General features: G+C 42.8%; 1 long non-coding RNA gene across 1 annotated transcript; it reads left to right on the forward strand.

The window, feature by feature from the left end:
* Positions 1–514: 514 nt before the first annotated feature.
* Positions 515–9,498, forward strand: LOC113944115. Its single transcript, XR_003526586.1, has 3 exons — positions 515–622; positions 1,980–2,148; positions 9,428–9,498. It is a non-coding gene; the product is annotated as an uncharacterized LOC113944115 (long non-coding RNA).
* The last annotated feature ends 4,995 nt before the right edge of the window (positions 9,499–14,493 follow it).

The following is a 14,493-nucleotide window of genomic DNA, read 5'->3' on the forward strand; positions in this document are numbered from 1 at the left end:
TTGTTCTAAATCACCCGTTACTTTACAACATGTTACCAAACCCTGTCTGGAAACGGCATGTGCTGAAGCTCTGTGGGAACACATTTGCTGTTTTCCTTGGAAACCTGCCTCACCTGCCTTCATGTTTTGTGCACCCCTACTAGGACAGGATAGCAACTTCTTGAGATCAGTAAATATACTGGGGGAAAAAAGAGAGAAATTGTGTTTGTCCTTTAACTGTTCGCTGAATTGGGATGAATTTGCCATGAAATCCCTGCAGGCAGATGATGGATACAGAAGTTGTACTTCTCAAGGCAGAAAAATGTCCAGACCTACTAAGGTTCCTGCATTAAAGATCTGCTCAGATCTTTATGGTTTATATGGTGAGCAGCCAGGACTTAAGAGCATCAGAAGGGAACCAAAAGATGGGACTGTCAGTGCACGTGCTGAGCCCAGGGTGTTTCAAAACTCCCTAACTGTGTACCCTCCACAACAGCACACAGTTCATTGGCCAGTCTGAAACTGGAAAGGAATGGGAGAAGAGCACAGCATTCTTTTCATGGCAGTTCCCTCTTCCAATGCTACTGCCCCAAGGCTGAACTGCAAACCACCAACAGGGAAGCAATAGACTGGCAGCAGGAGGGTGAGTTTCCAAGTATTGGTGGATGTATGCTTGTCTGTGCCTAGGAAAATATTCAAGGTCATGTTTTCCCCCTGCTGAGAAAAGGAGTCCCATGAATAGTCTGGCTTCAATCTATTCAAATCCCCCAGCTTTTCTTGGAAGTGGATAGTTCAGCAGCTCTTTTAGAGACCCTGACGATGTCTGACCAACATGCTTATTTATTTATTTTTTAACTTCTTCCTATGCTTTGTGACAGCAAATAGATATAATAAATACCTTTTTGTGAAAGAAAAGCAAGGAATAGATACACTTGGACAATGTTCTGCTTGGATATACAAAAAGCTGCTGTGATTTGGAAGCTTAGTGCCCTAACATGCTGCAAATATTAAACCCCAGGTATTAGGGAAATCACATCTGTCTGTGTTGCACAGGTGAATTAGCAAGGCTGGTTTCATTATCCAGTAAATAGGCAGCTCTCATGTATTTCCTAGATTTATATGTGTGTTGATACTTAGAAGCAAGTTGCCAAAAGCATTTTTTTTCAAAGGTGGTATTTAGAGCTAATAGCAAGTGCATAGGGAAAACATAATCCAGAATTTGTGGGTCTAAATGATGGGATTTGCAGAACTGACTCAGGACTTTGTGGCATCCTGTTCCTATACAGGATGAATGTATGAATTGTAAAATGCAGCAAGGGCTTGAACTTCTTCAGATTAGGGGGATGATCCCCCACCTTAGATCAAATAATATTCCTCCAGAAGACAAGGGGAGTTCTGTATGGATTAGGGGTGTAGAACTGGTTTGACAGGTTGGTTGCATACAGAGGTTTTTAGGTTTTGATATCCTCCATATGGCAACTGCAGCTCTTCTGTCTCTCTCCCCATAAGAATTCCCAAAAGAAGCCTATTTTCACCTGAGTAAATATTCTGCTCCTGTCTTCATTTTTACACGAGCATTCCACTTTTTCCTAGGAGCAAGCTACGGTAGCAGTACTCTGGGGATTCTGCTCTAATGGATTCACAAGGTTGCCTTGTTTAAGTGGGATTTCATTGTATTACACAGAGGATTTTTTCCTAAGGATGTGATTATTCCAGGACTGATCCTACTGCTGTGATATGACCACATTTGGCACTACGCATGCATGGCATGGGATTAGTCTTCTGGTACCGTATAAAATGACTTAGACATGTTGTCTTACTTATTAGCATGTGGTATTGCAGATCATTTTACAAAGGCAACAGCTGCAACCATTACTCCTACAGTTATGTCATAATTTGGTATGTCAAACACCTCTATATAGTGCAGGCAAGAGGAACATTTATTCGTCTCACTTGTCAATACATTTATTTCCATCTTCTTATGCTTTTCCTTTTTGCAGTAGTAAAACAATCCACTCTTCATACAGCAAGCTTTCCTAGGAGCTGATGAGAGGATGCAAAAGGGAAGGTACTCAGGAGCTATGAAGGTTAGCACATTGCAAGACCCTATGCAGACTGGATTCACACAAATTGACACGACGAGCACTGTTGCTCTCACTGCTGTAACAGGTACTTCAGCTCTTGTCTGTACAGCACAATTATTTTTGTGTTTGTCACCATTGCCACATTTACTTCAGCTTCAGGGAGCCAGGATCTCTGAGCATCTGACTCTGCCCAGAGGCTGGGGAAGGACTCGTAGAGGCTGCATGCTCAGTCCATTGGGGAGTACCCCTACTTGCAGGTGGGCTCCCCAGCCAGCTAGCTCTGAACCATGGCATGCTACCCTGAGGAAAAGAGTGCACCAGCTTCAGCATATGCAAACCTTGATAAGTTCCAGGTAGGATGGTTGCCATTCAAGCAGGAACAGTGTATTCAGACAAAAAGGCTCTGGATTATAGGTCTGTACCAAGTCTGTTGTATGAGTGCAGGGACATGAGGCAGTCACTTCTGACATTTACACCCTTCCCTTAGCCTTTCTCACAGCACTTCTACCCCATAACACCAACTACCCAGAACCCAGGCTTGCTGAGTGAAGGACAGCAAGCTGGTAAACAACACCTGAGATGATACTTTCCTTCAATTTCTCTTCAAGTAATAAAATTCCATGTAGTCACAGGATCAGTGTGGCCCAGCTGCATAGGAAGCCTAACACAAGATGATCTCAAGGAATGGGAGGTGGATATAAAGCTTTCTTCTGCCTTTCTATAAACTCAGATTGCTGCAGGAAGTTAGAGGCAACCCTGCTGGGCAAGTTCATGCTGCCTTGTTCCTCTGCAACAGGTTGGCTCCACCTCAGTCCTACATCTTCATGTCCCTCTCCCTGCTGCTGCTGAGAAGCACACAAAGCTCAGCGAGATGAGCTTCCTGTGTGAGCATACCTTTGTCTACATTGGGAAAATGAGTTGTTCCCAGTGTAATGCATGTTAAAGCCTTCACAAAGGCAGCCAGCCCATTTTGGCCTAAACGGGCAAGGAGCATTCATAGAAGACACCCATCAGCGGATCAAAGGAGGTGGACTACCAGAGCAGCCATGAGGAGCAGCTGGGGTTGGCCACAAAGTGGCTACCACTAGAAGAGACTGTGCTTTCAAGCCACCCCTTCCAGGAGAGAAGCTGCCCCCAAATCAAATCTAGTGGACCACTGCAAGAGACAAATACACTATGATTTTGGAGCTGCTATTGAGAAGAGACAGATGCTTCCTTGAGCCCTGTCACAATTTATGTTAGCCCAACAAAAATCAGTACAAGCTGGCATTTTGCAGCAGTCTTGTCCTTTGACACCCTGCCTCCTCCACATGACTTATTTATTTGCTTTGAAAGAAGGAAGAAGAAGGAAGGGAGATAGGAGGAGCAGAAGAGGATCCAGATTGCAACTTGCAGGAGCTGACATTTTTAGTGTCTTTTAATTAAATAAGCCTCAGACACAAGAGGACATGCAAATTCCCCTGTGTACCACTCCTCCTCTTCCTCTTCAAAACTCATTAAGTAAGAGAACCACAATCAAACCAGGAATGCAGGGCTGCCTCTCCTACTTTCAGGCTCTCATCTACATGTCTTTGCCTGGGCAAAAGGTCACTGCAGAACAATGCAAAATGGCTATGGCTGTTTTTTGTCTTGCCATTAAAAGGCAAACCCAGAAATCCAGTATGAATCTCCTTTTTCTCTGCAGTCAATGCGCAAGCTGGGGGGGAAGTGTGCAAGTGGGGGGAAGTAGTTTGTGCTTTCAGATATCCCACTTCCTTCTCCAGTTTGATAACAGCCTAGAATATCTCTTATCCCACAGATCCACTGGAAGCCACAGCCAAATAAGAGGGACTGCATTCATTTTGCAGTGTCCTCTCATGAATAGCAATGCCCAGCAGGGCAGCAAGCACAGAATCAGACGCCCACCTTACTTATCTTTTCTAGACTAGATCTGGACTGCAGGTGGGATCCTGGCTGTAAGAAGCACCTTACTCCAGTGCCTCATGGGCTGCTTCAAGGTGTTTTTTTTGTAGGTTCAAGGGCCTTGAAGTTTCTAAAGACCTCCCCTTTCTCTGCACACAAGTACATGGGATCTCTAAGATCCACCTCTGCAAAAAGAGAAGAGCTCCATCTGTACAGACCCTGTAGAGGTCTGTAGCTGTTAGTTACCTTCACTTTGGAGGTAAGTTAGAGCAATAATGTTAAAATCAGGCTTGGGATCATAGTGATACAAGTGTAAACTCTTACCTAATTTTATGGTGAACATACACAAACGTGTGTGCATGTTTGTGGCACCCTTTCTACATTTTGACTATGCAACACATCTGACTTGTAATCTTATCCACACTTCTGCACCATGGAGGTTCTTGTGGGACTGGGCCAAGAGAATAACTTCATCCAGTCCGCTGTGTAGGCAGTTCATACCAAGGTTGCTCTCTGTCAAAAGGTGTTGCCCTTGCATAAGGGAAAACCAGTCAGAGGAGAAGAATAGCCCGAGGTAGAATAAAAGGATGCTGGCACTGACCTCCAAGGTGTCCCCACACGGTTGAGACAAAGTCCTTGAAATGATCTGTCACTTTTTTCTCTTCCCACTAAGGATCTGTGGGAAGAAGGCACTGTCTCAGCTCTGAGAGACACTCTCTTGCCCTCCAGAAACGTGTGAGGGCCAGGTGAATTTATTTGCTATTGCATCGTTTTTCCTTGCAGATCTGACAGCTCATAATACCTCTGGTGCCTGACAGCCCCACTCTTCTCCAATTGATAAATAATCTCTTTCTGATTTGAGCAACCAAGGAACATCTTGAGCCTGTCACACTGGAGAAGATCCATCAGTCTCTCATGCTACACGTGAGGTATCTGAAAAATGATGTTTGTGCAACCATTCTGGGATATTAATTCCTGGCATCCCACTTGTATTTTGATTGTTTCTCAAAGAACAACAATGCATTTTAACTCTTTGCAAATGAACCAGCGTTCTGTTGTTATGGTAACTCATTCTAAAAATAATGTAAAGCAAAGACCACCTTTAATTGATATCACAAGAAGTTGTTATGGTAACTGGAATTTTAAAAGTAACTAGGTTAAACTGAATTTCATTTTTATCCAGAGCTTTTCATAAACAAATTCTGATTAAAATATCAGGTTTAATTTAATCAGTTAATTAATGTCACTAAATGTCATTGATCTTATAAGTCTCATTTATATTCAGTGATGAATTACCTAACTTGCTGAGTTCTAACTATTCAGCCATCAGTCTGGTAGTCTGGAATCGGATGACTGTACAATTTATTTTTGGTCATGGAGTGGTTAAAATGGAATGCACTGCTTTTTTTTTATGTGACGGGCCTAGTTTTTACCTTGGTAGCATGGATGTAATGCCATCAGGTAATCCTGCCATTAAAGTCAAACATGTGCTCTATGAATGAAGGCTCATCATGCTCTGCTGACTTCTGTATCTCTCCAAAACAAGTATCCTTCAAACTCCTCTCTAATGTCTGTCTCACTTCTCCACAGTGTCCAGACTTTCTGTCTCTGCACCCTCTCCCCCAAGGCTGTCACCTTTCTGCCCAAATTATGCTCTGCTCTCTCCTCTGTCAGAACAGGCAAATGATTTCCTACCCTAACCCCTAAATCAGCAGTGACATTTCCACCAGTATGGGCTTATTTTCCTCTTTCAAGAGCTGCCTGTCACTCCATTGCACAATCTCTGCCACTTGCATCTCTTATACCTCCCTGTTCTCTTGGAATGTCCCAGATTGTCCCACCAGTGCTTCATTGAGCCCAGAGTAACTTCAGCCAAGTCCAGCTCTCTGCCTATTTTTTTGGCAGGTTTCTCTGTAACTTTCTTTTACCCTTTCCACCAAATTTAATAATCTTGTCCCTGCTATCCTCAATCTGAACTGTGTAGCTCCTGGTTACCTGTCAATTCTCTGCTCATTTTTTCACAGATCAATAGAGTGAAAGGCCAGAAAAGGTTCACCATGACCATTTAACCTAACAGGCCACAGAATTTTGTCCAGGAGTTTCCATGTTGAACCTATAACGCTGTTTGAACAATTAGTGTGCCTTTTACAATGGTACCTGGACTTGATTAAAAGACTTCAACTAATGGAGGACGGTCTACATCCCTGGATAGCTTGACCTAAATATTTAAGCCTCCCTGTTAAAAATAAATGCATTGTATCTTTCATCCAAATGTGACCAGCCTCAGGTGACAGCCCTCAGACCTCCCTGTGGACTTTAACATTTGAACATCAAGAGAAAAAATTACTGCAGGTCAGCTTCCCTGAGGTAATCACCCCTCTTCATGCTCTTACCTACAGCAAACTACAGTCACGGTGAGATTATTTATTAGGGGAGTCTGTCTGCCGTGATAAGAGGTGCAAACACACACTTGCACAGAGGGGACAAACAGTTCCTGCAGAAGAGCAGGTATAAGGTAATCTGTTTTTCCTGCAGAAGAGCAGGTATAAGGTTATCTGTTTTTCCCGGTACTTTGTATGCTTTCCTCTCTGCTGCAGTTTCTTTTCCATATACGAAGACCAGATTAATAAATTTTCTCATGATATTGATGCTTGCACATATCAGTCAAATTACTTCTTAACCTTCCATTGATAGGTTAGAAAATAGTTGCAAGGCAGAATTTCTTTCAGGTTTTCTTGTAGTGCCTTTCCAGTTTTCTACATCCCTTCTGGATGTCTGAGCATTAGCCCTCCCTAGCCTTACTAAATATACTTGTTTACTTGCCCAAGGATTGCATCAGTCCTTGTAGGACCAGCTTCACACTGGGAATTCACATTCATTTGTTCATCCAAAATAGCCCCTACATCCTTTCCAGAATTTCTACTTTCTGGTTCTCAGTCTGAAACTGAAAATGCATCCTGCATTCTTGGTTTGTGTGTATGTGACCTTCCCAGCGGCTCTTTGTAGACACCAGCTTTCTAAAAGAATCCAGCTTACCAAGCAGTCCAGATCTTGCCTAAGGAATGCTCTGTCCTTATTAGCATCACTTACCATGCCAGAGATGTTTATTTAATCTGCAAAGTTTACCAGCAGTGCCACACACTTTCACCTCAGTTGTAACTTCTTTCGCATTTGCCTCTAAGCTTTCAACCTTGCCTCCTTCTCTGCTCTTAAATCTCCAGCTTTCTAAATCATGACTCCAAAGCAACAATTCCCCCAAAGCAATGAGCTGCCTCCAGAGCAGTGCAAGCAAATAATAAGATCAAAGAATCCCCATTTAAAAAGAAATCTCCAAAATTACCGTTTAAGGGAAACACGTGGAAAAATGCCCTTGTCAGTCACAGCACATCCCAGGGCACCGCATCCACTCTTCAATCAGTCCCTGACTGTTCTCTAAACTGTTTCAGTCAGGTCCCTGTGTTGCAAAGCTTTTGCATACAGTTAATACTATCAGCATATTATTATAAATCATACTAACAGCAAATGCACATGCAGGATGTGGTTTGTAAGCACAAGCATGCAAACAGCTATGAATCAATCTATTTCCCTTTTTTGATGTATCGTAATCAGTCTATAATCCATTTGTGGCAAGGACTGTGTTTTGTTCTTAAGAAATGAAAAATTCTCCAAGTACAAATGATTTCATAACAAATGCTTCTTCAAAAATTAAGCTTTTAATTTAATAACATGAATTAAAGAAAAAAAAACTCTCTCCCTCACAGCTGTCAGCTAGAGACAAACAGATTTTACTTCAAATCTTAAAAAAAATCTTAAAAAGCCCCTGAACAACCAAACATAAAAGCTACCTTGTCTTCCCTTTAAATGTTTGTCTGCCATTCATGACACAATTTGTAACTGTCCTGCTTAGCTCCCTCATTGAAATGGACATTTCTAAATTTCTGGGAACCTCTCTGCTCCCTGCTAGTGTTTTACATCACATGCATGCTTTACATCACATCTATGCTTTCTCTGTATGCATGATCTTCAGCAGATAGGAATGATGTTACCTGCTTACACTGAAAGTAGAATATTTTAGCCCATGAAATTCAATGAATAGCTGAGGGGAGCATGTTAACTGGAGCCCTGCAAATTTATGCACCAAACATTATTTATTGTTCTTGTGGAGCTGATGGAGAAACCACATCTCTCGTGCCATTCTTAAAAACTGACCTCAAATCTTCAGTCAGTGGATTTATGGAGAGGAGATTTCTTGTGTGAAATGACAGGGAAGGAGTCACCAAATATTACTGGTTAAGAACAGTGAGTAAACAGCTTTGGAAAATCACAGATCACCAGACTTAGTCAGAGGTCCAAGCTGAAGTCTCAAATCTTCTACCACACTCCCATACTGTCTATTAGTAGAAAATCCCTAGGAGTTTAGAAAATGCAGATGATTTTTAATATTTTATGTTTGAGGTGAACATACCAATGTGCAATCCATTTTCTATACAGTAATTAGGTTAACAGAACATATTCATCATTTAATATAGTCATTAGTGATGACTGAAATTAATCTTTTTCCTGTAGAAGCTTTTAAGAGCCTTCCCTTTTATTTTTTTCAGAGAAGTTTCAAGTTTTTGGCAAAAAATCAACCCCTGAGTATTTGCATTCTAAAATACGTCTTTGGCATTTGTGGTTTAAATATCTACCATTCCCTTCTACTCCACCCCTTTGGCTCCACGGCTTTATTCCAAGCCTCATGGTGTTCTGCCACCACTTTCCTTCCTGATCCTGCTGTGGCTCTGCTGCTGTACAAGCACGATCTCAGCCCAGGGCAAGCTAGAGAACAAGAGGTTTTGTGTGGGGCATCACAATTTTAGAATGAAGACTGTTGGGACTTGTTCGTATACTTCATATGATATAACGGGACATTTCTGCAGAAGCATACACCTTTCAGTTCTGTTTGAATGTCATTTTCTTTCATAAAGGTATTTTCAGGGCAAATTCATAGAGGAGCTCTGGTAGTTATCATATAAAATTTTGATAAATGCTGTTAGAACATAAGGTCTCCCTTCCTGCACAACCCAAGCCCTGGAAGTATGTTATGACATACATATGAACCTGACACACAAGACTCTGGCACCCACAGAGGCAGTTTGCTGACCCAGCACCCTGACTGAAATCTTTTACTTACAGGTATTAAATGTCTGTTCATAGCAGAATGCAGAAATAGTTACTATACATTTTTCCCAGTTCACACAGGGAGAGGTTTGAAGCCCTGGCCAAGCCAGATTGTTACATCAGAAAAATATTTGGAAGCACAGATCCAGCTGAATGAAACTGCAGCCAGGCCAAGTCTGTGTACAGCAATTGAAGTTACCAGGGGCACAACAGCTGCAGGACAGGCAGGGGAAGTCAGAAAATGCTCAGCTGAATCCTGTCCAGATCATGTTTGACACATTATTTATCTTCTTCTTTTACAGGTATCTCCTGCCAAGGAAGTGGGGGAGAAACGTATAGCTCAAAGAGATAGTTACTTTCCTGTTGAATGAACAATTTGGAATGAGCAAGATCAGTCTACAAGGATGAATACACAACCCTATCTTGCTAAAACAAATAAAAAGATAAGGAATTAGCTCTTCAAAAGTTTTTCTACCTCCAGGAGAAGTGATGGAGCTTAATTCCCTCTGTCACTCACTGCCCTCTCAGGAAGGGACCTTCTATCAGCCACTGGACCAAGAGCCTCCACATCACACAAGTTTCTTCAGAAGTGGTGTGCATAGATGTGTGTGTGGTTGCAGCATCCACAAGCAACCCACAGCCTCTGAGCACTCTGCAAATCAGTTGTACGGTGGCACGAAATCCTTTCTTCCCTGTGCCATCATCTGCTATGCATTAGTGTGCTTTGTGGGATAAGGACTAGCCAAACTTCTGGCCTCTGCCTGTAATCCATTGCTTCTGCAGGGCCACATCCACTCTGCAACCTCGGCACCTGAGGCAGTGCTAGGTCTGCCTCTTGAATGTGGGTGCTGGAAGAAGCCAGAGAATACACCGGAAATATGCTGGGAACGTGACTTACACTGGGACCCCAAAAGGTGCACTATATAAAAATAATATACATATATAAAAACATATACATAAAAATAGTTCATATTATATTAGATATTGTAATACCTAATGGTAATCCATATGAATATTTTGCAAAGTTTTGCAATCTGCAGGTGTTGCAGATTATTCTTTTCCGAAATATTGAGGTTAAAAAAGATTCAATTTTGCTCTAATTGGACTTCTAGATTCCCTGGCAACCAGACAGTCCTTGCTGAATACTGCAACTCTGCTCAGGACATTCTGCCCAGCAAAAGATTTTGAATTTGGTTATATTCTCTTGAGAGAGACAGAGTGCAGCTCCTGGGCATACATTAGGAGCATGTGTGTGACTTGCCCCCCCATGCCCAAAGCAATCCCAGAGTAAACTTCCCTGCCGAATGGACTTTAGATCCTTTCTGGATTTGGGCTAAACCAATGTATCTCTACTACACTGGCAATTTCCAGCCAGCTCCCAACCCAGTTGCAAATGTCTGAAGAAAAACAGCTCCTCGTATTTACCGAGAGTACTGTAAGCAAGAGAAACGTGAAGTTACATAAAGGATTTTCACTCCTTCAGAAATGAATAATGAGCAAGGAGAGCTACCCAACAGAAAGAATTGCCCTTGATTCAGTGGATTAATTTGCTCAGTGGCATGAAATAAGAAATTAAGGAAAATCAGAATTAATATAAAACATTTGTCTTCAGACATGGTTAAACAATAACATGGAAGAGTATAATAGTCAACAGGATACAGAAAGAAGTTTAGATTGTAATACTGCAGCCATCTTAAGAAAAGGATTTGATGCCAAATATTGTGTATCTGTTTTTTCTTATCACACCACAGTTGCTATATTGCTAACGGGTAACTATACAACCTTTTCACAGAGAGGCAGACTGACCAGCATACTTGCTTCTGTTTATGGATTTTACTTAACCTATTAGTAGCCTTTGCTTTAGAGTAGCACCCAGGAAATGAGGTCATACCCTGGCTCACTGTTTTGCAAGGTGCTACACAAACACAGACTACAAACACTGCCCTTGCCTTCAGAGAGTTTGTAATGTGCTGTCTGTTCTTGCTCTGCCATGAATTGCTACATCTGATGGGGAATGTCCACAGAACCCTTTCATTTTTTCTCAGGATGCTGCTTTGAAAATCCCGCTGCTGCATTTTTCATTGTTGTATTATGAGGGACAAATCTCTGTGAGTTGCAGGTCTCCCCTTACTTTTCAAGTAATCTTTCCTTGTGCTTTGCACCTGTTCTGTCACTTGGTGAGAGGATGACACTCTCTGACTGGCCTGCATACACAGTGTGGTGCAAATAAAGCTCCAGAGTCTCCAGTGATGTGCAAGTTCACATTCTCACACATGGGTAGGTGATCTGAATCCATAACTAGCCCCGGAAGCAATGGGTGATAGATTGCCTTGAGCACAGTTTTACCATGGTACACAGTGCTACTAACACTGTAAGCTGGTCTTTGGCCACTGTGAGCATGGTAGAACTGCCAGCATGATCTCCTACTGTGGAAATTAAGTCAGGCGATAAATCACTATGGGTGGGCTTAAATACACTGCCTACATTTTTAAAGTCCTGCTGTCTAGCAAGTGGTTGTCCCTGGGCATCTTACCAGCAATATTTATGTATGGATGGACATGCTCCCCATAAATATCATTGTTCATGGTTAAGTGGGTAAATGTTAGAAATACTACTAATAAAGAAATCTATGTGAAAGGATGACTCAACCTAATCACATTCTGGACATCTGGGAATCCACATGTCAGTGAAATGGCTCTGTAATGGCTCAAAGAGTAAGAAAGAACAAGAAAAAAAAAATATACTGTGTTCCTCCCAGCTGAGCTCAGCAGGGTATACCAGCACTTTAGCAGCAGGAGGATTCCTGGTCATGCACTGTGCCAAGTGCTGGTTTTGAGGATGACTTACACCATGCCCAGAAGAGTTAAACTAAATGGTCCAACTGACTGTAGCTGGACAACAGATTAACAGATCAGGCCTTGAATGGGAAGAGATATCATTTATGGCTCCCAAGATAAATATCTTGTTTGAATGCAACTACACAGAAAGTACGGGGCGGCTCTCTGCCTGCAGGCCCACATCTCCTGTATTACCCATGGTGGCCTGGGGGAACTGCCCAGGGGAGAGGTGCAGGCTTGGCTCTTTCTGGTCCCCCAGGTGCTCCACGACCAGCCACGACAGAATGAGTTACACAGCCCTTGAGAGCTACTGGGGGTTCTTTGTGCCTGGGAGCAGCCGCTCCTTCACAGCAGCCTGGACTATGATTCAGGCTGGCAGGGGCTTCTCCTTATTCACTGGGCCTTCTATGTGCTGGTCACCTGGTGACCCAAGGCTTACATCTCAGCTTGGCACTGTGGAAAGGGGCAAGCCTCTTTGGACCCTTAGAAAGGGGCAGGGGGTGTAAGCATACACCCCTCCCTCCACTGTTAAATCAGACCAGTCCCCAGCTCCGTCCTAGCAAGGCAGGGCAGCAGCGGAGGGATGTGACCCAGGCCTGGAGAGGGTTAAGAACAACTGATCTGCAACTGTTACTGGCTGTGCTTTGCTCTCCCAGCTGGGGGAACAGTCAGCAAAGAGATTTTTAAACTTCATTTTCTCTGTCTACAGGTGCCCGTCTTCCAGTATTAGTCTAGGGAACTGCACACCAATTACCTCATATATTCACTGAAAGTGCAGTACAATACAACTTATTGTTATACAGTGTCCTTGATAGAAAGCCCCATGAAATGCTTGACAGTACTATTGGGTCCATAAAAGTGTGCGTGGTCATGAATACATGTGAAGGTTCAATCCCTTGCTCTTGATTCCTGTTCTCTGCTGGAAACCACTCTGTTACAATTCTCTCAATTTCAGCAGTGAGAGGAGGTGGAGGAAGGGAATATCACAGCTCTGTGTCACTGTCTGCAAATGCACGAGGACACAGATGGGCCATCCTGCTGGACCTAAGATAGATGGGCCCAAGGGACACACAAAGATGTGCAAATACAGAGGCAGAAATGCTGACCCATAGCTGAGCACTGGTGCCTGGCCTGACCCTCAGCACCATTAGGGCTCCCAAAGCAAGGAGCTGTGTGCTGTCACTACAGCAGAAGGGACCAGATTTTCCAGGGCAGTGTTTTGGCTCAGTCATATGCACTGTGCACAAGCAGCTTAACCTAATCTTTGCAGTACTCAACAAATGAAGAGCATAACTTATATCATGAATCACCTGTTTTCTCCAGCACTGAGCCCACAGGAAAAAAAAGAAAGGATTTTGGTTTCCAAAATTCAAATTATTTGTAACTGTTTGACTAAACCCATTTTTAAAAAATACAATAATATGTCAGTGTAGCAGTTCTATCACAAGGCAGCTGGAGCTGTATTCAAACAACTGTGAGGCTGAAAACAAACTTACCTGCCTAATACTGCATCTATGCCCAAAAAATCTGTGATAGATTCATAGTGTGCCTGACTTACAGGGCTGCTGGTTTTGGAGTCTCTCTGTACAGTCAGTGGAGAGGGACAGGTATGAAAATGAACAAGCTATTAGAGGATCCTGGGGTGCATGGAGGACCACTCCTCAGCAGAGACAAAGTAGCTCACCAAGGAGAGGTCACCCCACTACCAGGGACTCAACCGTGGCAGGGAACGCCTACGGCAGGTAGGGCAAGTCAGGACAAGGCAGGTAAACGTTGCCCCTTCCCACTCAGGGAGGGACCAGCTCCCCACCTCATCCTAGACATAAAGTTTGAAGTGATCCAGCAGGTGATATTTTGTGGCTTCTGAGGGGCAGCTTTTTCTCTGGCTGTTTCAGAAACTATTCAAGGCCCAAAGAAGGTCAATCAAAGTAATTCTTTCTGTTGCAGTCAGCGTGGCTGCAATAACACCCATGTGTTGCTGCTCAGACCCAGAGATTTCCCTTGTGTTTGTAGGAATATTTTTCAGAATGAGACAGGTGAATATTTAGAAAAACTACCCAAATACTTTGATTTCTTCTTAACAGGCTGTTCTCCATTACAATCCTTGAGTTTTCTTTGCAATAATCAAAGCACAGACAAAAAAAAATTTCCCAGACTTAATTAGGCCTGATTTTCATTAAAGCCTTATAGAAATTCAAAAAAGAAAGAATGAAAAGACAAGAAAGCTAAAACCTCAAAAAATTACCCATAACTAAGCCTCACATATTATTATCCACACAAATAGGCAGTCATCTCTCAAATGTTTACACAAGCAGTTGCCAATGAATTTTATCGCTGAGCACTGACAAACCTGAAGAAGAATGATCCAATGCCATTTAAAAAGAAATCACAGTTCTTTTTGTTATGTAGTGCCCTGCATGGTGCTGGGAGCCCCTGGTACTAAGAGATGTCCAGGAAAGGGTCTGTCTTGGTGATCTAACAAAACCTGAACTCTGCAAAGCATTATCTGTGCTTGGTGATTGGAAGGTGCA

Source organism: Corapipo altera, unplaced genomic scaffold (genome assembly GCF_003945725.1).
Source record: "Corapipo altera isolate COAL_440 unplaced genomic scaffold, ASM394572v1 45, whole genome shotgun sequence".
NCBI classification, from domain to species: domain Eukaryota; kingdom Metazoa; phylum Chordata; class Aves; order Passeriformes; family Pipridae; genus Corapipo; species Corapipo altera.